Here is a 6000-nt window from a genome sequence, read left to right as displayed (position 1 = left end):
ATGTAGATAGATAGATAGATAGATAGATAGATAGATAGATAGATAGATAGATAAATGGATAGATGAGCAAATAAGCAATTAGGTAAATAAAAAGAAAAACAAATAAATATTTCATACCCCTGGTGACCAGCCTTCAGTCACTCAACCACTTGAATTTATCCAGGCTGAATCTTGGACAACTGACACATAAGCCACTGCTAGGACTGTACCAGAAGTCTTTTCATCTTTGTAAGGCCTATTAGAACTTGTGCTTCACTAGCAGAGCTTTTAAGAAGCCAAAGTTACCTCCATGCTATGATATAACATTGGAGTACTTAGTGGGAAGTCTTTTTAATTCATAAGAAATAATGTCTAGGAAACAGTTTTAAAAAGATATATTTGACAGGTTAATTTTATTCTGTATGAGAAGTTGATAGGAATCTATGACATAGTGATCTACATATAGTGATTTAACATGTATAAATATGAACACTTAGTAGAAAATGACCCTGAAATGATACAGCCAAACTATCATCTAGAAACTACATGAAAGCCTAGGAGATGATTATTGCAAGTAATCCTTGAATAAGGTAAAATATATGTTCATCAAAAGTGTTACCATTGAAATGGAAAAGTTCTATCACAGGATACAAATGGAAGAAAAATTTCCCATAGGTGGTGAGGTCTTCCCAGATACTTCTGTTGGTGAATAATATTGCTTGGTTGTTATCACTAATTACAACAAATCTGGGGTGAGACAGGTACAGGTTTACTCTACTTGAGGTACAGGTGACCTCTACTTGATAACTCAAATATATAACCTCCTCATCTTGATATTAAATTTGCATATGTAAGTATGTGGGAATGGATCTTTGACCACCCCCACAGCATAAAAAGAATGTTGTTACTGTTGCTGTTTGTCCTTCAATCTTGAAGAGGACCATGACATCACGAAGGTGATGTCATGACTTGCAAGTGAATCGGATTTAAGTGAAGGAGGGCTGTGCTAAGTCACCAGCCTCACTTTCTCTTCTGGATCCATCTATATCCAATGGCAAGATATAAATCAGCATGACTGGAGATGGCCCCAATGGATAGCCTTTTTGAGCTAAGGTCTTTCCCAGGTCTCAGCTGATCCAGTCATCCTGAAAAAACAAACAAACAAACAAACAGAATTGACCCAATGGTAAAAGAGGCACAAAAAGACAATGAAGAAAAGAACTTAAATGAGTTGTGTGACTCTGGACAAGTCACTTAACCCCAACTGCCTCACCAAAAAAAAAAGGTAGAATTGGACAAAATGGAAAAAGACGTGCAAAAGCTCACTGAAGAAAATAATTCTTTAAAAATTAAATTTGGGCAAGTGGAAGCTAATGACTCCATGAGACATCAAAAATATCAAAAGGATGAAAAAAAATAGAAGAAAATGTGAAATATCTCATTGGAAATTAAAAAAAACTGATCAGGAAAATAGGAGGGGAGGAAATTGAGATAAGGTCTACAGGGAATGAATGACAAAAGAGAGCAGAGATTAAAGGAGGCAGTGGTCAGAAGCAAAACAGACTTTTGAGGATGGACAGGATAAAAAGAGAAAGAGAAGGATAAACAGAAGAAGATAAGATGGAGAGGAATACGTTGTTAGTAATCGTAACTGTGAATGTGAATGGGCTGAACTCACTAGGTATTAGTGACATGCCAAACCAGATGTAAAGAAGTTACTGCAGGTAAGCTAGCTGGCACAGTGGGCCTAGAATCAGGAAGACCTGAATTCAAATACAGCCTCAGATGTTTACTAGTTCTATGACCACTGGCAAGTCACTTTATCTCTATTGCCTTGGTTTCCTTATCTGTAAAATAGGGATAATAATAGCTCCTACCTCCCAGGGATGTGGTGAGAATCAAATGAAATATTTGTTCAATGCTTAGCACAGGGCCTAGTTTATAATAAGTACTACATAAATGCTAATTATTGTTGTTGTTTGGTGTTCCTTTTATGAGGTATGAGTACCTTTTCCTGGTTAAAATAAGAATGGAACACACTTAATGAGCAAACAAACTAACCATTGCACTGGGAGGGGGGAGGCTTAAAAACCTAGGTCTTGGGGAGATCCAGAGAGATCCCAAGTTGGTAGTGGAGGAAGAACCAGATCCCTGAGAAGAAATAGGTACTAGCATGGATCCATTGCAGATCCATTGAAGCATAAGGTATAATGGACAGAGGCATCTTTCTGATTTTAGAAGCTGATTATTCATTTGAACTGGCCCTCATCCTCCAAAGGGAACGCCTCTGTTGTAAGATTTCAGAATCAACTCATTTCTAGATACCCACGCCTTTCCAGGATGTCTTACCTCAGGTATCAGAACAAATTGGAGCAAAGACCAAGTTGATTTCACCTTTCTGCTTTGAGGGCTTTGATTAGTCTGTGGAGGCTTCTCCCCTCTTTTCCCTAGATTCCAGCTGGCTCTTTTCATTTTATCTGAAAAAGAGCTGCTTTGCTGAGACAAGCATACAGTGAAGGGAAGCAGTGAGAAAACACACATCTGCCCAAATATAAAATGAGTTTTGAAAGTCTGAAACATTTACATCTGAAAAATTGCGTGTGCATTGCTATATATGTAGGTATGTGTACATAGAGACACATATGCTATTTCTTGTATAGGATTTTATACTAGATTTTTATATTAGATTAGTATGTTTTATGTATTAGATTTATATTAGATTTTTATATTAGATCAGTATGTTTGTGTGTTTATCTCTCACATGGATCTATAAACACATATACACATACTCATACATATTCCATTTGTTAACTAGGATTTCATATTCTGTCTTTTCTCAGAGTATCAAGAGGTACAGTATTACAAGTCAAGACAACATATATTTATTAAACACTAGTTCTTGCCGTGTGACGGGGGCAAAGCACTTAACCTCTGTTCGCCTAGGAGACAGCTAGGGGGCTCAATGGATAGAGTTCTGAGCATGCAGTCAGGAAGACCTGAGTTCAAATCCAGCCTCAGACTCTTACTACCTGTGTGACCCTGGGCAACTCACTTAACCTCTGGTTGCCTTAACCCACTGGAGAAGGAAATGAATCCCATGGGCAGTATAGTCCACAGGTTCATGAAGAGATGGACATGACCAGACAACTCAACAACAGTAACAACAACGTGTCAGGATATGTGATAAACACCAGGAATTTAAATACAAGCAGAAAGAAAGACAATCTCTGTCCTTAAGAATGTTACATTTTAAAGGGGAGAAGAGCATATAAAAGGAATCTGAAAAACAGGAGAGGGGAGTTATGGGGTGGGAGGGGGCATGGTTGAGAAAATCCAGAGAGTCAGGAATGCAGCTTTGGAGAGGAATGAAGACTTAACTATCCCTGGGTATCCTTAAAATGGAGGTTCTGGGAGGAAACAACCAATTAAAGGATGAGGCTGACAAAGAGGCATCTAAAAAAGAACTGAAACTGATATACACCAGAAATTTCTAGACAGAAAGGACTTTAGAGATCATCAGGTTCATTTTACAGAACAGGCCCAGATTGTTTATGACTTGTTCAAAGTCATACAGGTAACTAGAGGAAGATCCAAGATTAGAACCCAGCTTTCCTGACTCTCTTTTTCTCACTAACACCCTTGGCAAAACCCTGAAAGAGAAGTCACAAAATCTTTAAAATTAGGACCCGAAATGTGTGAGAGCCTGATCAAAGCTTCTCATTCCCCATTAAAGTAAGCCTACTGAATATGTCTCCAGGAGATAGGTAGGTCTCCCAGAAGTCCTCAAGGTGCATATGAAAAGAGTACATCCCAAGGACAAAAGTGATTTTAATGGTTTTATTCTAGATCACATGCCGACCCAGCCAGTATTATAGTGTCACTATGTCATTGGAAGCATCCTAGGACACTCTTTTGCTTAGGGTGCAAACCTTTACTTGGGGTCCTAAATCCCCTTCCTTTGTGCCAGGACTGGCCTGTGTTAGAGTGATGCCAACATATTGCCACTGCCTTGCGTAAACGGCATATTGACTGAAGTGCTGATCGGGCACACGTCTTCTGTTCCAGTGATGCCAGAAATATCACAGGAACAGAAGGATGAGCTCTGCCTGTTGCCAAATTTATTTTGTATTTTCTGCATGTTAAAAATGAACACCCACATGACCAGGAGCACTCATTCTTGTGACAGGAAGTGCTTGGGAAGGATGGGGCTTGTGGCTGAAAGCAATTTAAAAAAAAATGTCCTTAGGAGAATAAACTACATTAGGCCCAAATTGCCATCTAGATGCAATGTTCTCTCCCTGAGCCTCTTACTTTTCCTTTCCCAAAATGGAGATCAAGGCACAGAAAAGTGAGAATTAGAAAGAAGTGTCATTTTTGCTGTTTTTGTTTGGAAGACAGGAATGAGAAATAAATCAGTGTGAAGAAGATGATACTAAAATGAAAGTAGAAAGTTGAATTTATTCCCTAGTATATTTTCCTACAGTCTACATATTTCTTGGAGTATTTCATGGAAAATATCTGATTAATTCACATGGCACTGCTCAAAATCAGTATGAGGAAAAAATAAGATCCATTCACCTCAACGTAATGCTCAGAAATTGTCAGGATTTAGAGTAACCCAACAAAGATAGGGCTGGTACCCTCAAGGTTCACTGAGGAGGGCAGAGAGCATTAGTGCTTCCCCCACATGGGAGTAAGTGAGAGGAAGCTACAGATTCAACAAAGCCAGTGGGGCACATGAAAAAAAAAGCTGCTAGGGCCTGAGAAGGAAGTATCTGAGAACAGGACAGGCAGATGGACAGAATACTAATATGATGAGTACAAGGACCAAATAGTCTGGAGAGTCAGACTGAGGCTCCTGTAAGAGGTCAGGATCAAGATAGTCAGACATTAATGAAGCCTTCCTACTAGTAAAAGGATTTTCGAAAACAAATCAATTATTTCCAAATATTTAGCTATGAACCACTCAAGCCCACTTAGTTTGCTGCTACTTTGCATCAGAAAGATGATATAATTGATCTAAGGGGAAGAATGATGAGTACTATTAGTACTAAGGGGGGGAAGTATTAAAGGGGGGAGAGAAGATTCACTTTCCTGAGTTGGGCTTTCACAATATGGCTTCATCATTTTGTCAAAGCACTACAAGTTTCTAGACTACAGGGAAGTAGCTTGGCTACCGATCAAATCAAATGCTTTCTCTATGAAAGTTTCTATAGCTGACAAAAGCAAGGACCTTATATTTCATTAACTTTCCATCTCTTCTAGTGCCTAATACAGTGTTCAGCACATAGCAAGAACTTGATAAAAATTTGTTGATTGGGTTGATTGTCAGCTGATTTTATTCATGTTTCTGTAGCATGTATATGAATATGTACTTATATTTGTAGGTATATCTTGGGGGTTATCCATAAGGCAATAGAGAGGTACAAGGTGAGTGTGAGAAAGCTATTATATATTATCAATGAAGAATTACATAAGGAATGTGGCTGAAAGGATAGGTATGTGAAATTGGAGCAGGAGATAGGATAGTCATCTACTGAAAGTATGGGATAATTGATGGAAAGTTCATGTGCTCCAGTGGAATATATGTTATATCAAGAGATCTAGAGTAAGATCCAATTCAAGAGGTAAGGAGAGAGATCACTATTCAAAACTAGCATTTCCTAGCCAAGCACCATATTTCAAGTCTTAGAATCTTCTAAGCAGGTAGAGGTGTCAGAGGAGTGAAGGGGAATAGTAAAAGGTAACTTTGGTGTTAAGGTTGCATTTAAGCTTAAAGAAAGTTCAGTGTATTTTGGAGTAAAGAAAAGCGCCCAATCTTGGAAATGAAATTAGCTCAAGAAGATGTTACTAGAGTTGACTAGTAATTAAGGGATAGAGAGTTTCTTCTTGGATTCTACATCTTTTTTTAATATCTTTTTGGCCAAGTTTGGAATTTCATACTTCTTAGCCAGATATATCCTAAACACATTGCTGAGTGTAAATTCAAGCAAGAATCATAGCAATGGCAGCAGCTATAGC

Source organism: Vombatus ursinus, unplaced genomic scaffold (genome assembly GCF_900497805.2).
Source record: "Vombatus ursinus unplaced genomic scaffold, bare-nosed wombat genome assembly UNPS02015255.1, whole genome shotgun sequence".
Lineage (NCBI taxonomy): Eukaryota > Metazoa > Chordata > Mammalia > Diprotodontia > Vombatidae > Vombatus > Vombatus ursinus.
The sequence above is the reverse complement of the archived record's forward strand: the minus strand, read 5'-3'. Positions refer to the sequence as shown.